This window comes from Lissotriton vulgaris, chromosome 1_1 (genome assembly GCF_964263255.1).
Source record: "Lissotriton vulgaris chromosome 1_1, aLisVul1.2, whole genome shotgun sequence".
NCBI lineage: Eukaryota > Metazoa > Chordata > Amphibia > Caudata > Salamandridae > Lissotriton > Lissotriton vulgaris.
In genome coordinates, this window is record NC_141685.1 from 900,065,427 (window position 1) to 900,084,204 (window position 18,778).

Here is an 18,778-nt window from a genome sequence, read left to right on the forward strand (position 1 = left end):
GAAGAAAACAATAAAAATGCTAAATATAAACAACTAACAGTCCTCTTTATGTACTATTTAATGCTCATTCTATTGCTAAGAATTGCCAGTTTTGTCTGGTAACAGAAACAGAAGTATCTAGTGTGGGCCACCAACATCACCCAGTTTGATCAAGAGGGGTACACTGGGACTAGGGTAATACATTTATAGGGTGCACTGATGCCTTTAGGTGCTCTGGTAGTCAAAGCAGGAGTAACCAAGAGGAGAGGGATAAAATCACCATTTGGAGAGAAGCCATGTCTTAAATCCCTTTTTAAAAGTAAAGTGATTTGTCTCAGGTCTTAATCTTATAGGCAGGGCATTTCACTGTGTTGCAATAAGGATGATAAACAAATGAAGGCAGCCCTGCATGCTTTAAAAATAGCCAATACAGCCGAATGTGCTGCTGAAGAGGGAGTCTCTGAGTTGGACGATAGAGTCCACATTTTGCTTGTAAATATGTAGGTCCCTACTGTGTGAGTGATGCATCCGTTCAAAAAATAATAATACTTTTTAATGGCGAGCCAGTGAAGACTAAGACCGGTACGTTCAAAACTAGGCTAATATGGGTCCTTTTCAGTAAAGATAGCATAGTCTGTACTTCCACATTTTTTAGAACTGAAATGTGGGCAACATGAACTTAGGGAGCCCCAAAAACAAGCCAATACAGTAGTCCTGGGATGTATGTCAGTACAACGCGGTTGTTTTCAACGCGGTACTTTACATCGCAGATTTTACAACGCAAGTCGTTACAACGACTTGTGTTGGAGGGTGCGGATTTCGGAATCTTATAATTTTATATTCCAACATCAGTCCCCGTAACAGTAGGGAAGGCGTTTGAATATAAAATTACAAGATTCCTTATCCCACAGCGCCATCCAGCGCAAGTCGTAGTAACGACTTGCGTTGTAAAAGACGCGTCGTAACTGCACTGCGGGGTAACATCCGCGTTGTAAATGATGTTCCCCGTAGTCCTGCCTTGCTGTTCTCTGACAAGCAACAGGGAGCAGTGGACATACTTTAGCAAGCAGCCTTAGGGTAATAAAGACAGAAATAAGTGATCCTGTTGATGTGTCATCTAAATGTTGTCAATAATGATGCCAAGTGTGTTTGCCTCTGGAACTAGAAACGATGAGGTTCTAAACTGCGCGGGACACCAATCCATGGACCACACTTCAGGAGGGCCTCCCATTTTTAAGATATCAGTTTTTCCAAGTCTACCTTCATTGCACTTTCAGGGATCTATCTGAACCCATCATATATGTCAAACAGGATTTAAACTCCTCTTTCGTAGAATATAATTTTATTTTGGTATATTGCTGTTAGAGAATACGAATGTATACGAGAATTTGATCTAATTTGTATGATAGTTGTGTCTTTTATGGATTTTAATCCGAATAAAAATTAATTTGAATTGAATTGATTTAAACTCGTCTTCAGTAGAATCCCTATGATCTTTCAGGCAGAAGGCCTTTTGAGTGTCATCTGCATAAGATTTATGGGTGAAGCCAAATAATCGAAATAAATGGGCTAATGGGTGACATAGATGTTAGACAGTGTCGGATTTAATGATGATCCCTGTGGTACGACCTGCTTCACTGCAGACGTACACTGAGAGAAAGACATTTACTCACCTTCGGGAAGATTTACAATAACTGGCACATCCCTGCATTTTAGCAGAGGTGCGCCAGTTATTGTGCGTGACTCAAAAAAACCCTTGCACCACCATGGATGCGCCGCATTTACATTGCGCCGCACCATGGCGCAAGGATAAACAGATGCGTGATGCATCTGTCGGTGTAAGGGTGACGCAGTGCTGGAGTTGTGTCGCAAGCACGACGCAACTCCAGCACTGCTCAGGGGGGCCCTATACCTAACATGCTGCGTCAGATTTGACGCAGCGGGGACGTAAAAGTGACCCCGTGAAATCTTATAGATTTCACTGTGTCACTTTTACGGGACTTCCTTGCGACGGAACCCCCACCCTGCATACATTATATCTGACGCAGGTATAATGTAGCGCCGGGCTTTACAACGTGACGCATCAAACTAGATGTGTCACGTTGTAAATATGTTGCATAGTGGCAGTGGCGGCTGGTGACATTTGAAAGTAATGGGGCGTAAGGGCAGACAACCATATGGTCCTGCTTGATGCCTCGCAGCCGCCCGCTTCGCACGCGCCTTGCTGCACTAAATACATGCACTAAGTTCATTCTTGGCCAAAGTCTGGAGCTTTTACTGCGTTATTTCTGCATCTGTGATGGTACTGTGTGCAAGTATTGCGGCAATCTGTCTGTACTCCGGCTGAACTACCTGCATCTGCCGCAAAAAGCACATTTTTTGCCATAGCCTCCTGCCATTTAGTGCGTGGTGCTTTTACTGTGTGAGACATCTGCACAACTGTGGTGGTTTGTATCATGCCCAATAGCTCCTTCCAAGCACAGCACTCAACATAGCCCCAAGTGATATAGTAAGCTAAGCCTTCACCCCCTCAATAATTACACGTATTAACCTATGTGGAATGCGCTAAAACCACATAATGGGCAAAGAAGTCTTGAACCATCACAGGCACATGCAGGTAAACAATGGACCTCTATGCACGCCCGGAGAATGGAATGGACAGCAGTGACTAAAAGGTCTTCTCTCCACTGTCCCCACTAAAATGCTTCTACCCGCAACTAGCTGGCCCTCGCCTTGCTCTGCCTCCTACCTCTCCTCCTCTCCATTGCTCCATTTTAATTGTGCATCCTCAGTCACTGTAAACAGGCCCTGTAACATTTCCAGTGTATTCCCTGTAGGCCTCCAAAATCCCCAATTTTGGAAAAAAGATCTGGAAGTGAAAAACGATAATGAACAGGAAGTACTTTGCACCATATTGGTATGAAATGAAGGCTTTATATGCTACTAATCGCAAACTAATATCAGAGGGTGCTGAAAATTAAAAAAGAAAAAAATCACAATGCGAGCCTGGAATGTTGCTTTCAACAAGCAAATTCAGAAAAGCAACTAAGTGTACCGAATAATATAGCGCAAATGCAAATAAAACAAGTACAAAAATGTCAAAGTAAATAAGTGTCAGATCAGCTCATGATACTGTTGAGACGGAGGAGTCGCGTAGATGCAGACACGTGTTTCGTTGTGTAGACGACTTTTTCAAGGCTCAAACTCGGACTAAGTAGACACAATTAGGATCCACAATCCGCTAATTGTTTTGGAGAGTTGGATTAAAATGGAAAGGGTCGCAATGTCAAGCGTCATCCCCCGAGTATAAGTGGCACTTGTAAACGCTAGGAAGAAGTTTTTCTTGTTATGGTAAACGAGACTGAAATGTAAGTTGCTAAAAAGCACAGTACATTTGATTGCCCTTTCTTTTCAAAGTGGTAGCGGGAACAATATTGCATGTAGGTAGAGCTGGTGTGCTCTTTAGGATAGACCATCTACCACATGTTACACAGCCAAGGTTGACATTAGTTTTCCCGGATCCCACTCCCAGTAGCAATATGACAACTGGACAAAGCATGAATGTTCTGGTCCCCATGCCTACCCGCGTCACTGCCATGCCACCAAATGACGCGAGAATCTGTCTTCAGTCACTCAATGATTATTAACTGCTTATGCACCAAGTACTGTCTTGGCATTACCCCAGTAGACAAACACCCCTATCAAAATACAAACAAGCCAGAGTGGTGCAGGTTTCCTTAATAGCCAGGAACAGTCAGAAACCTGAGCAATGACCAATGAGAGGAGGAGAAGCTAGAAGGTGTCTGAGGAGCCATAGAGGAAAAAAAACATGTGCTGGTGTCCCTTTTCCAGAGGGGAGTTTGTAGTGATTTAGGTAGAGCATCTTCATCACCAGTGAGATGTAGCCTGTCTTGAACCCGCGCAGCACGAGCTGCAGGTGCAATCGCAGAGAGGGCCGTCACTCTCCTGAGGTATCGGAATATTTCAAGAGCTTGTTTTAAAACGGTGGTACTTGTATCCCATATATTTGGATATCTGGGCTGACATATGAATCTTTTAGACCTGTTTAAAAGAAATATTGAGGCAAACTCATTAGAAAGCCACTGAAGAGAATCACTAATTTTAGCTGTGCTTGCTGGTTTGGTGCAAGGTGGGGCAGTTGTTTAAACATTTTCCATGGGTGCCTTTTGTGTTCTACTCGTCGGCAGTGAAAGTAAGACAAGGTAAGTTGTCAATTAATGAATCACTAGAATTATAGGATGAACAACCTAAACATTTTTGATTGAGTAACTCATTCCAAGAGATTTTTACTGAGAGGAATGGAAATTAATGTTTTTGATGTTGTACCCCGCATTGTCTCTCAAAAAATTAAATATGCCTAAGGTATTTCGGGGGAAGTTGGAGGATGTTTCATAAGACACGAATCATGCCGGCGTTCAGCTGCCCTATGTTGGCTATAAAGGGTGAAGAAGATGATGCCATTCTGTTAGCACAACAAATAAAATACTGATGAAGTCAAGGTTTCAGAGATTTGCATGTGGTACACCTGAGGCCACCTTTTCGATATGGTGCACTGTCTACCTCTACAACGCAGCGAACACTTAAGTCAGTGCCCTGGGGCAGAATGACACACTGTTCAATATCACAACCAATGTGCTGTTCCTATTGCAGGCATGATTCAGTGACTGCACTAGGAACAGTACATTCAGGACTGGCTTTAGCAGTTGTGGCGCCTAGTGCGACAATGTTTGTTGGTGTCCCCCCATCTGTGGTGGAGGGACACCAACAAACAACAAACCACGGAATCCCTCACCAATCTGTGGTAGAGGCCACCTCCACCGTGGATTCCCTCACCACCAACCTTTAACAGTGCCCCTCAAGTCTGGATAACCACTCTATTTCAGATGTATTTAGTTAGTTATGTAGCGCCACTCATACCAGTGTAGGGTGTCAGAGCACTTTGCATCACACACACACACATTACACAGACAATCAATCATACGTGTGTAAATCAGTGAATAGCAAATGTCACATACGCCAAAGGACTACAAGGGGTAGGAGTGACGTCATCCATACTGGTAAGGCAGTATAGTTTAAGAGTGCTTGGTCTGGAGAAGCACAAACTCAGAATTGAAAACAGAACACCGTGGTTGGGGGTTCTCTTTAATAATAAGACTCAATTTCTACCCAAATGAACCCTTTTTGCAGCATTAAACTATGCTCTAATCTACACTTTGCAGTGTGCATGACAGTTAATAGTTCACTGTTCTATATTAGGATTTTAACTTGTAAATTGCAAGTAACACAAGGATGTCTCTTAAAAAAGCAGTAACCCACCGACCTATTTGCATTATATACACCTTGTGTTCTGCATGGTACACGTTATTTGCAGCAGGCATATAAACCCTCCTTGCTATTATATGATAAGTCAAAACTTCAACATGGCAAAATATCTCTCCGGAAGAAGATTAAACACTGGAGGAATTATCTTGCTATTTTTATTGTTGTCTGGAAATTGCTGGAGGAAAGGAAAGCAGCAGCGGGTGCTTTTAAAACCAAAATAAACTTGCAAACTCTGCGCCCCCTGAAGTCAGAATCCGGTGCGTTGGCACCGGTCGCACCTCCCTAGAGCTGGCCCTGAGTACATTACTGAGAGGCAGACCAGCTGTTTCACGCCTTTGGTCTGCCTTTAATTGTGCAGGCAACATCTGGCCTGACTTTCAAAGGGGGAGGAGCCCGGCAGACAGGTGCATTGAGTGACATGTGATATATATATATACCAACAAGGGCAGTCCCTTATACCAGACCATAACCCGGGTTAAATAGGTATATCAAGTACAGTGGTCCAGTGGGTAAAATTTATCCAGGGATCTACCCAGCCAAGACATACTATGTCAATGGAGTTAGGTAGTAACAACTTAGTCGATCGGAGAGCCCATGTTTAATTGACATCACTGTATTATTTAGATACCATAATACATCATTTGTCATTTCTTAGTGCAGACGGAGCAAGGTGCGAAAACAGCTCATTGCGTGACAATATTTATACATTTACATATATACAGACATGACATGGGGTGTCACAAAGGTATATACCTTTTTATCCAATGACCGCTTAGAATCATTTGTTTGACATACGTATAAGTGACAACCCCGGGGGTATATGGACGTTTTGATTTTATTGTGAATCTGCGGGTTTCTTCAGAGAAACACCGTCTGTCTAGGACCTTGGGCATTGAAATTCTGCGCATGTGGCTAAGTGAGTGACAGCACCCATCTGTAGGACAGTCCGTGGTGGGTTCCTAGGGACCATTAGACAGAAACCATCCATATGCAAATAAGCCTCAGTCTGTCTAAATAATCTGAGTTCACGGATGTGGGTTATTCATGCTACTCCTAATTTTGGATTACATATAACACTAGGTCAGCCTGAGGGTGTTTAAATAAAAAAAGTTTTTTTGTGCATTTTGACTTACAATTGAAAGACAAAAAAATAGAAAAATGCACTAGATATTAACAAATGTCCTATCACTCTGCGTTTCTACACATTTCCATGTAAAAACAGTACCCCACATGTGTAAGGGTGGGGGTCTATTCTATGGGACAGAACAAGCCCGTAAATGCATGCATCTCTAGAGAGGAAATGTTTGGATTCAATAGACTTTAATGATGGTGGTTTCCTGCAATATTTGGGCCCAGGTCTGCCTGCACCCACAGAGACCTACCAAACCCAGGGGCATATTCACTTGCATTTCACGCAACGGAGGGAAGCAAACATTTTTCCTGCATTGCGTTGCATGAAAGGGAGACAGCAGAAATATGCCATATCAACTAAGATGTGGCACATTTCTACTGTTTCCTAGCACTAGCGCACTGTGTGCTGTCCAGAGCCAGTGCATGCACTCTTGCACCATTATGCAAGGGGGGCTGGGTTACTGGTAGGTTTTTTAATGCAGATAAATATACCTTCCTGTACAAAAGCATTCCTTAAAGGCATTTATCTCTTTCTATGCGTGTGGCAGAAAGTAAAAAACATAAATATATTTCTCCTTGCATTGCCTGATGTATGGCGGTATAGCATTTTGATGCATTCCCATATATACTAGCTTTAATAAATTTGGAGATGCGCCAAAATCCTTAGGTAGATACATGGGAACACCCATGTTCCACCCATGGAATGCCTCCCTAACTCGAAGTAATGAAAAACAGTGCTGATTTGCGTGGCTTTGTGAATCGCAGAAAACATTTTGTGTCGTGGCTGTGCCAAAAAGGAGCGGATCCACGATGCAAAATGTTGGTGAATCTGCTCCCCAGACTTCACCCAGAAGCGTCCAAGGTGGTATGACTTGTGTGGCTCCCACAATTCTTTTTACCCAGAATGCCCTGCAAACTTTTGTGGAAATCACAGACTTACCCCACATTTGTGTGAAAGTTTTGTAGTCGGCAAGGAACAACAAAATTAACATCAGCCAGTATTCCCAGCCTTTGGCTGCTAAAAGTCATACTGCACTTCTGTGGGCAGGCCTATTACCTGGGACAGGAAAGACCAACAAAGGCACATTGGAAACATCAAGAATGTTGCTTCGAATTTAGCATTGATTCTCTCGATGCAACTAATGGTAGTGTTTGGGTCTGGTGTCAGCCAGCACCCATGTAATTGTGCCAACCCAAGCTAGTTTTGAACACTAGATACTCAGGAAGCGTAGGGTGGTGTGCTTTGGTGGATTGTATTATGTTTTCCTACCCAAAATGCCCTGCAAACATCAAACATTGGGTGGAATCAAACAAAGTTCTCACATTTCTATACGAGAAAATGACAGAATCTGTGGGTAAAATAAAAGTCCTATTACGCAGTGGTCCCAGATGTCTCCCAATAAAAAGAGTGCCATATTTGTTTGGGTGGGGTTTTCACCTGAAACAGGCAAGACCACAAAAAGCACAATGGGAACAACAAGAGCTTTGATTTCAAATTAAATCATTCTCTGGATGTGGATAACTGCGCAATGTGGAGTCTGGTGTCATTCATCATATGAAGGATCCTACCAGCCTCAGACATTTTAGAAAACAAGAGACCTGGCGAATGCATAGGGGTGTGGCTTACATGAAGCTGACTCTGTTTTATCACTCAAAATGTCACACAAAATGCAAACTGTGCTTGAAACACCCGATTCTCTCCCTCCCTTTCCAGAGTGATGCTGTATTATTTAGAACCATGGTTGTCCGGGCACCATGGGAAACCTACCAAATGTGGGATTTTCTGAACACTGCAGACATCATAACTGTCCTTAAGAAACAATCCTCTCACTTTTCATAGGTCAGGCTGTATAACTAGGCTCGGGGAAACTACCAACCTACTCATCTAGGATTGTGTGGTTTTGCCTGGATTCCACCAATTTTCCTTTCCCAAAATGTTCTGCAAATGCCAAGCCATTGGTGATAAATATAGGTTTGTCATATTTATGTGACAGAAAACTCTGGGATATGCAGCCAACAGCGTGCACTTTCACACTTCTTCCAATGAAAATGACATTTGTTAGTGGGCCTATCAATCTGGACAGGAATGGTCAAAACCAACATCTTGTGAAGTCAATTTCATGTTATTTCGCTCTTCGCGTTGTAACAGTTTTGATCTGTTCCTATCATGTGCATTATGGCCCCTGTTGTATTTGCCATTTCTAGGTATTCGTTCTACATTTGACAGTGTACGTTTTTCCTTTCCACATTGAATGTATTTTGCAGGGACACTGCTAAACTCACTCCGGGCCTGGGTCGAGCCATGCTCAATAATTCCACCAAACCAAACTGGATTTACAAGCAATACTGGCACCACGGCCAATCTTATGGCACTTTCCTTTTTAATTGACCAGGCAGAGATCAGTACCAGTCCAATCTATATGGGGTTTATCGATTACAAATCAGCGTTTGACAAGGTCAACAGGTCAAAGTTGTGGCAGAAGCTTTCTTTATTGAACAATCCAAACAGCTTATTGAGAGCGGTGCAGCTTTTGCATCAGGACACATGGGTCAAGATTGGGGATGGCTCCAGACTGTCACAACCAATTCCGACAACGCAAGGCCGTAAGCAAGGGTGCGTTCTGGCCCCCACACTTTTTAACGTATTCTTACCGGACGTCCCGAAAACCCTTAATTTAGCCAACTCACAAGCACCCAAACTAGGTATTCTAATTTATTGTATGCCAATGATGTGGTTCTTTTAAGCCACACAAAGATAGGCCTACAACGGCTTCTGGATGCAACCGCTGCATACTCAAACAGGAATGGGCTTCAGATCAATAACAAGAAAACTAAAATCCTGGCGGTTCACTCAGGAAGGCCCAAGACGCTGGCATGGGTCTTAAACTCGGAAAGAATCGAAGAAACCAGCGGTCACAAGTACTTAGGAATTTTCTTCAACAATAATGGCAGATACAAGAGCCATTTTGATTAACAAAAAAAGAAAGGAACTGGGTTAGCATTTGCACTCCATACACAAGAAATTATTAGGCCCAACCTTCGCTCCACCTCTTCAGGCGGTTCAGGCAAAAGTAATTCCAACTTAAGTGAGGTGCTAAATGGTCTAGATTGCAGGCAACTAGACAAATTAGTCGCACACATTTTCAGAATGACCTTCCAGCTACTGTCCCACACCTGTCCAGCACAAACCAGGCTGGAACTAGGCATCTGCAAACAGTCATTGGGGCGAAGGACAACTTTTTTAATGAGCTGTTACAAGCTGAGGGCATCAAAGGAGGGCAGCCTGGCTCCCCACCTATGGGCACAGCTGTACATCAAACGATGGCCATGGCATACCGCTATTTGTACAGTGGGCTCAGCATCCTCGGCCTGTGTGAGCTCTGGGACTTACAAGTAAGCCAAAATGAATTCAAGAGGCTAGCAAAAAAGGCTTTCCTCAGCAGAAGACAGGGCTAGCCTTTCAGCTAGAAGTCATGGTTGGATGTCTCTCAGCACCTATGCACAGCTTAAACCTCAGAGTTATTTAAGCCTCACCTTCAGTCAGCCACGGCCGGTATAGGGCGTGCCACCGGGCGGTGATGTGGGGCGGGGGAAAGGTAGGGTCGGGGGTTGTAAAAGGCGGTAAAAAGACGATTTGAGGTAAGTAACAAAAAAAAATAATAATTTGGTTGCACGCGCTGCATCTTATTTGGCGATGCAACGCGTACAATAAGACAGGTACACAGGTAGTGGGTAGAGTTTTTAAAGAGGCTTTTACCAGAAAGGGTTACCCAGAGTCCCTCATAACTGACAAAGGGGGTGAGTTGAAATGGCATTTCATGAAGGAGTTTTTGCGAGGACAGTGGTCTTAGGCATAGCACAACAGCATTGCACGATCCCCAAACAAAGTGGTAGGTTGACTAGTTTAAATGACTGATCAAGGACCATACTATTTGGTCTGTCCTAAAGAGACAGATGTTTATTTGGGATAAGTTGTGGTTGTATTGCATCGTGCCCTGCAGCACCAGTGAGCACCTATTTAAATGGCTTAAAGGCAGATAACCTTTTACCCAGGTTTGTCTGTGTTGGTTCAAGAAGATGTTGGTGGACAAGCGGGTGTCCACGATGCCCAGGAACAGATTTTCTGATTGCGTTTTGAAGAAAAAAATTGTGTCCAAAGTATGGTATAGTTCTTATAAGAGTGTTGTGAAAGGCTGAGTGGGTGAGAGTATTGATGCTGGGTTATGTCAGCAAGGGAAGTTTGGTAAACTGATGAGAATTGTGAAGGTGAATCCCCCTAGTATCGAGACCCAAGATGGACATGTGTGGAATGTTAGATGTGTGGCTAGGTTGAAAGGGAGTCTACTATTTGGTTGCAACAATTCGCATGAAGGTTTTGCGGTGAGAGTAGGTCTTGTTTCTGCTGATTCCCAGGTGCAATTGGTTGCCAGCTCTTCTAATATGGAAAGTACAAATGGTGTGTTTAGGTAGATGGGTGGAACATGTGGGATCAATAGACTTGTTGTTCCATTTGCCGACACTTTCTGAGGTGGATCTGAAGTTCCATTTGCTGACACTGTTGTTGCTAGGGTCAACCTTGTGGAGAGGATTAGGATTCTATCAGTGTAATTGAAAGATTTTGTACAGTTTTCCTTGTAATTGTCCTTTCCCTAGAGTTTATTCTACCTTCTTTGGTTGTTCTTTGTTTATGTTCCTGACGGGAAAGAGTGTGTTTTATTTTTTGTATTTTAGTTTTTCCCTGCTCCCCTCACATCTCTGCAGGCAACTTTTTCCCGTTTCAATATTGAATGATATTACCTGCCTACACACTCCGGGGCATATTTACAATGAAGTGACAGAGGGCAGAGTTAGCCTTCCTGGCTTAATGCAGCACACATGTGCAGGAAGAGTGGCCTTCCTGCACATAAATATTCAATGGCAATTTGCTGTTTCTATGTGTGCTGCACAATGCAGCACATATGGAAACAGCAAAAACGAGGAGAAATAAAGAATTTTCCTCATTTCACCTGTTTAAGACCAGGTTTTCCCTGGTCTTATTTTAGGCTCAGCCTCCTATTTACACCACCCTTGTAAATGGGGGGCAACTTAAAAATTAATGGGTGTTGCAGTGGAACACCCACCGCAACACCCATTGTCCTCCCCTTTCACGCTAAGTACAGCGTGAAAGGTTGCCTTATTTACAAGGCTGCATTAAGCCACGTTAAGTGGCTTAACGCTGCCTTGTAAATAAGACAAAGCCACTATCGCCATCACAACGTCACTGAAAGTGATGTTGCGGTGGATATAAGGGCTTGTAAGTATGCCCCTCAGTCTGCATTGTATGAACTCCTTAGCATTCTAATGTTGTTGTTATTATCTCTGGTGCAGTGTGGTAGTGAGCCAGTAGTAAAATTCTCTTACCTATATCATGACCTCCTCATTGAAACCACCTATACAAGTGTGGTACTGTTTTACTTGTGGGATGCAGGATGGTAGAAATGTAGATATTGGCCAAACCTGTCAGTGATTTCTGCCACGTAAATATGAAGTAAATTCTGTTTTTAGACTCATACTTTAAAATTTACAGGGCATTCTAGGTAAAAGAATATGTTGGCATCCATCCACCCAGACCAGACCACTCTGGATTCCTCTGGGGGCTGATTTCAGAATTTCTAGTATTGTTAGGATTCCCGGGGTGCTGGCTGACCCAAAGCCCTTAAGCGGCAGCCATTTTTGATTGAAAGAGAGAGGGGAGATTGGGCACTTTTAAGAATAGGTTTGACGTTTACTGGCAATTCTCTGAAACAACATGTGCAGGAATCCATGTAAGCCACACCACCCTGAACTCCTCTTTTTCTGTAGACTTCAGCAATGCCCTCAGTTATATGAGTTCCATGGGTGCAGGCTGGGCCTGACCCCAAATGTTGCACTTATCCCCCATAGAAAGATAGAGGGAAAATGGATGCTTTAGGCATAGTTTTGAGGTTCACATGCATTCAGATTAAGAAATGTTTTGAGAGCCACACAAGCCTTACCACCACGAATTCCTCTCTGTCTCATCTATAAATGTTCATGATTTGCAAGGTTTCCATGATGCCAGCCAACTACGAATATGAATACTTCAACCATCACCAATGGCAAGTCAGACGAAATTGTGATTTATATTTTTTGTCAGATGGGGCGACAGTGAGGGGATAAACTCTCATTCCGAAACCCCCCTTTGGAACGACAAACTATCTGGCTCTGGGTTGGGGCCCGATACCAACGCGGACTATTACCCCACATTATTCCTGTTTTTGACACCAAAGACTGGTCTATAGTGGGCTTTATATCCACTTTTTAGAATAAGTTTTTAATGGCGGGCTAGTGGGATCCCTGTTCCTTGGTGTATACAGATCTGGAAAGCCTACCAGACTATATTGGGAATAAATTGAGAAAAGAAATGGCGCTGGGTCTTGATCATCCTGACAATGCGCTGCACCCTCCACCCCACTTACCGAGCACGAGACTCCTTTGGGAGGGAGATTGAACGGTTCAGCTGCAGTGTTCCTCAGAGGAGCAGGTAGATGACATTCTACCCTTTTCCTCTTTTTAAAATACTTTCCTGGTAAGTGATGATGTAATCACTGTGCGCCGCTCTGTGTCCTGCAGGGGCTGAGCCTGGGAAGATGGACAGACATCTGGAAGAGGGGATTCTCCCTAAGTGCATTAGCTGCCTTCAGCGCACCTGCTATATGAGTTCTCAGAGAGTGGCGCAACCTCTGTAGCAGCAGGCGCGAGGCACCCCACGGCGGCCGAAGGAACATCCTCCTGTCCTATTGCACGCTTTCTGCTACATGAGCACAAGTCTTGGGAAGCATTATACATCTCATGCAAAGCTTCTAATTGCATAATACAGCTCTGTGTGTGGCATCCTACCCCTTGCCCCCAACTCTTCCAGCAGCCACAGCGGACCATAGTCAAAGAAAATGTGAAGCCTGGGCATGAAAGAATTTGCTACGTTATTTGCAAGTATAATTATTTTGCAATTAATAACAAGTTCCCAGGTGTTGCTTCCTGGCCAATTGGAGAATTCCGAAGAATTGCTGATTATCAATATCAGCTTCTGCGCTGTAATGTGGGCTTACTGAAAATAATACAGCTGGGGCTTCCATTCATGAATGAGGAAGAGGAATATCCCCCAGGAATCTCAACGTGGCAATTTAATTAGAAATGTTATTTAACAGAGGACATGTATGCACAGGATTCTATGGAGTTGCTAACGTCATCTGGTATTCGATTTAAGAAACATGAAGGTGCAGGAATTGAAGCTCTGCGTTCTTCTAGGGTGCTAATGACATCAGGAGTGATACTACGTGAAGGGGTTTAGTGGCTTTCATTTCATAGTGGGGCTGATTTTGGCTACCTCATCAAAATCCTGAGCAATTCCAATTTCCCAGAAGAAGAATTAGACTTCTTTGAAATCCTTTGAGTGTTCTTCGTATAATCTATGATGTACCTCATGAAGAGTTGCAAACACCTCTAGGGTGGATTGCAAGAAGTTTCAGAGCACCTGGAACTCGAACTGCTAGGACCTCTACATCAAGCAGGATCCGATTCTCTACTGCCTGGGGCGGCCATTTTGAAAATGAGAGAAATGTTTTTGGAAGATCATATTGACGTTGCTAAATACTGCGGCCATGTGTATGGTTGGGGCTCTGGTTCTTCATATGTACAAAATGGTACAGGAAATGCATGCGAAGAATGTTTATTTTCTGCCTTTCTGTATTTTGTGGTGTGAGGAATCTGAGCCTAGGTTTCCACACGAAGGCAGAAGACGTTCACGGTTGATTGCAGCCTGAGCCTCTGTCCATATGTAAAGAAACATCTGTAGACTGGGGTGGCATAAGAAAGGGGAGAGTTGAATTGTGACCACTATGAGAAATGTACCCAGTAGGTCACTATCCTCATCCAAAGCTAACTTGATCCATCTGCCTTTTCTGTTTCCTTTATTTCTTTCAGTAAGTAAGAGTTTTAGGTATTCAGCATAATAGACCATCAAGGTTTGCACTTTAGAGAGTGACTCAGATTCTTCTCGCGTTTTATCTGAAGTTTTGGTTTTATTAGCTATGAAAAAAATGTTTGCCAGCTTCAGTAAAGTCAGAACATGTTTGCATTTGTGTTATGGAATGCGTGGAGCATAATCCATCCCTTTATGAAGACATTTTGGGGGATATGTACGAGGAAGTGGCGAAGCGCGGCGTTAGCCTCCTTGGCTTAACGCCACACTCCACCACTTCTGAACAACAATGCTGTCGTATATTTACAAGAATGTGGTGCAGCCTTGCGTTTCCCCCTGCGATGGCACTAAGTTTAGCAACTTAGCGCCAACGCAGGTACCCTTGCACCATAGTGCAGGGGAGATTGCTTATGTGTAGGAAGGTGTCCCTTCCTGCACATAAACAATCCAAAAATGCCATTCTGTCACTTTCATGTGTGCTGCTTCATGCAGCTTACATACAAGTGACAAAATTGCATTTTCTTTAAAGGTTTGTTTATGTACAGGAAGGGACACCGTCCTGTAGATAAACAGACCATGGCATTTCGCTTTTTTCCATCTCTGCTGCACAAGGCAGCACACATGGAAAAAGCAAAAATGAGGAGAAATAATGCATTTCTCCTCGTTCGCCAACTTAAGACCAGGATTTACCTGGTCTTAATTTTGGCACTGCCTCCTATGTACGCCACCCTTGTGCATAGGGGACAGTGTCAAAATTATAGGTGTTGTGGTGGAATACCCACGGCAATACCCACTGCCCACCTCTTTCATGCTGACCACAGTGTGAAAGGGTGCCTTATTCACAAGGAGGTGTTAAGGCTTATTAAGTGGCTTAAAGCCGCCTTGTACATAAGGCCCAGCCCCTATCACAACCACAACATTGGTACAAGTGACGTTGTGATAGTGATAGGGGCTTATACAGATGCCCCGTTGTGTTCATGAGAATCACTACATACACAATAAATAGTGCAACTGAATCACATACCTGCCATCAACTAGTCTTCCACGCACTCAGCAAGCACACGTGGAAAAAGCAAAAATGAGGAGAAATAATGCATTTCTCTTCGTTTCGCCAACTTAAGACCAGGATTTACCTGGTCTTAATTTTGGCATTGCCTCCTATGTACGCCACCCTTGTGCATAGGGAACAGTGTCAAAATGAATGGGTGTTGCGGTGGAATGCCCACGGCAATACCCACTGCCCACCTCTTTCATGATGACCCCAGTGTGAAAGGGTGCCTTATTCACAAGGAGGTGTTAAGGCTTATTAAGTGGTTTAAAGCCGCCTTGTACATAAGGCCCAGCCCCTATCACAACCACAACATTGGTACAAGTGACGTTGTGATAGTGATAGGGGCTTATACAGATGCCCCGTTGTGTTCATGAGAATCACTACATACACAATAAATAGTGCAACTGAATCACATACCTGCCATCAACTAGTCTTCCACGCACTCAGCAAGCACACGTGGAAAAAGCAAAAATGAGGAGAAATAATGCATTTCTTCTCGTTTCGCCAACTTAAGACCAGGATTTACCTGGTCTTAATTTTGGCATTGCCTCCTATGTACGCCACCCTTGTGCATAGGGAACAGTGTCAAAATGAATGGGTGTTGCGGTGGAATGCCCACGGCAATACCCACTGCCCACCTCTTTCATGATGACCCCAGTGTGAAAGGGTGCCTTATTCACAAGGAGGTGTTAAGGCTTATTAAGTGGCTTAAAGCCGCCTTGTACATAAGGCCCAGCCCCTATCACAACCACAACGTCGGTACAAGTGACGTTGTGATAGTGATAGGGGCTTATACAGATGCCCCGTTGTGTTCATGAGAATCACTACATACACAATAAATAGTGCAACTGAAGTCACATACCTGCCATCAACTAGTCTTCCACGCACTCAGCAAGCGCAGGACAGCTTCATCTGCTATGATCATCTGTAACTGAAGCACTTAACAGAATTTCAATTTTCATCTTAACCAGAATATTGTTGCTGTACCACACTGTTATGAGCTTCAAGGTCTTAGGCCCACGTCGCTTTAGTGCTCGAAAAGGTACTTGGGTTTCATCCTGATATTCCAGCAGTGTTCACCTTAATTATATATTTTATTGAAAAAAATCCTATTTATTATGGCTAGATTTGGGGACTTCATAAGTCCATGATGTTATGGTAAGAGTCCCAACTAATGGGTTATATTGTAGACTGAATACCTTTAGAAGATGCATTCCTGTTGCTAAAAAGACTTTTTAAATATTTAGCTGTAAAATACAAGCAGTATAATTTGTACCGAATGAAAATGTCCAAGGATTGGCAATCTTGTTCTTCAGACTAGCAGATTTGGCAAATAGGCATACCACAATGGTATGGTATGTATGTGTGGGTGCATGTGTGAGTGTGTATATGAATATATATGTGTATAGGTATATATATATATATATTTGTTGTATTTATATATATATATATTTATATATATATATATATACACACACACACACACACACACATACATACATATTGATTTGCCAGTTACTATGGTAAAGTATTTATTTTTTTATCATGCACTGTAGTCGCACAGTGCAAGTCTGAAGGAATATATCTTGGTGCTGATTAGTTAGATTACACTTACCTACAGAGATGTATTCCCCGTTATAGGCCTTCCATTTCTGTGTCTCATTGTACTACCTAAACTTTCATGTTGCGAGGGTGTTGAATGCTTCATTGAGGAAGTATAAGTACAGCATGCTGTCTTGATCACCTGGGTCTAAGATACAGTTCTTTTGGCATGTCTCTCTAATTGTTTACTAACCAGATCAATGGCTTAGTACTTAATCTTCTTTTCTGTTTTATTAGGCTACTGCAGTTGTAACTGAGTAACCCTTTTAAATAAATGAAGAAAACGTTTTGCAGAATGGAGGATATTTGTTTTTAAATCTTTTGTAAATAAAGGCTTAAAATGTGTTCCTTCTTTTCTGGCGTCTAGTGGGCTTTCTGCTCCCAGGAGGCAGGTAGGGTGGATTAAACTCCCTAGTCTGAATATGGCCATTGTCAAAGGGGGAAGCCTTGGCCATGCCTGGGGCAGTACTTTCATTGTGATGGATGGATCACCCTCCTGCGGTGACCCCCAAGCAGTAATCCACTTTGTAATAGTAACTCTCTCATCCAGATCGTTCTTGGAGGGCTAAGTTGTGCCCCCAACATCACGCAAACTGAATGCCACCAGAGCCTTCAAGTTCCAGCTGCTTTCACTGCCACTCCCACTGAATTAAAGTAAAAATATATCAGGGTGCAAGGAAAGCTCTTCCCTAACAGCCTGAAATGGAGGCCAGAAAAGGAAATCAGTCTAGAGAAGTAGTCTGGAGAATGTGAACCTCATGTTCTCTGCAGTAAAGGGGTAAGAAAGCTGTAGTGAGGGCCAATATAGTGTAGCAGGAAGTGCTACACTTTTGGAAGTTGCGGGTGCTGTGATTAGGGGAAAGAAGCGGGGACATGTTGGATATACACATGATCTATTGAAAGAGTTGTTGCCTAATGAAATGTTTGGACCAATGTGTAATGTGTGGATCAAAAGTAGGATTTGGTGGTATATGTGTGTGCTACCACAAGGAGAGGTGGTTTAGCAATAGTTGGTGTTGTCTAGTGAGAAGAGATGTGGGTTGGTAGAGGAGATGTGGTCAACAAAGCTGATGTGGTCAATCCAAAGAAGGTGTCGTCTTGTGGCCAGAGGAATGACAGACTTGTCACGTCAGAAAACGTAAGGTCTAGTGGGTACTGAACTGAAAGTCATGCTGGGGAGAAAGAGGTCTGGTTCAGTGGCAGAGGATTTATGGTCTACTCAGAAGCAGCGTTCTTTAGTAAAAGAAGGCACTATCTAGTGAGTGTACATTCAGGAATAATACATAAATAATTCCTATTTGTATAGTGTGAACATATCACCCCCTAAGGCTGTCGGGAGATTAAGTGAGCTATTGCCTAGAGTCACATGATGCTGAGCTGAGCTGACCTGCCATCAGTGCCAGGTATCAAATCGTGAAGCCTGTGCTCTGGAGTCAGCTGCTCTGGCTGCTGCACCACACCTCCCCCTTTATCCCTTTCTCCCTTTCTCCAGTCTGGTGAGAAGTGGTCCATTTGGAAATTAGTATAAATAAAAGGAGCTGTGATATTGTGAGAAATTATGTAAAGTAGAAAAGAGAATTGTTCCAGTGGGAAGTAGTGTGTGATGTGAGAATGAAAGGACTTGTGGGAAATTGTGGTCTATTGGGAGGACATATGATCCTATGAGAAGCTATGTGTTCTACTGAAAGTAAACA

The 18,778-nt window shown here is 43.2% G+C and overlaps 1 protein-coding gene and 1 pseudogene across 1 annotated transcript in view; both read left to right on the forward strand.

Moving 5' to 3' along the window:
* Positions 1-18,778, forward strand: part of LOC147748140 (intercellular adhesion molecule 5-like) — a 235,233-nt gene that overhangs the window by 204,358 nt on the left and 12,097 nt on the right. The gene's annotated exons all lie outside the window — the stretch shown is intronic.
* Positions 9,775-14,212, forward strand: LOC147748141 (CCR4-NOT transcription complex subunit 7 pseudogene; annotated as a pseudogene).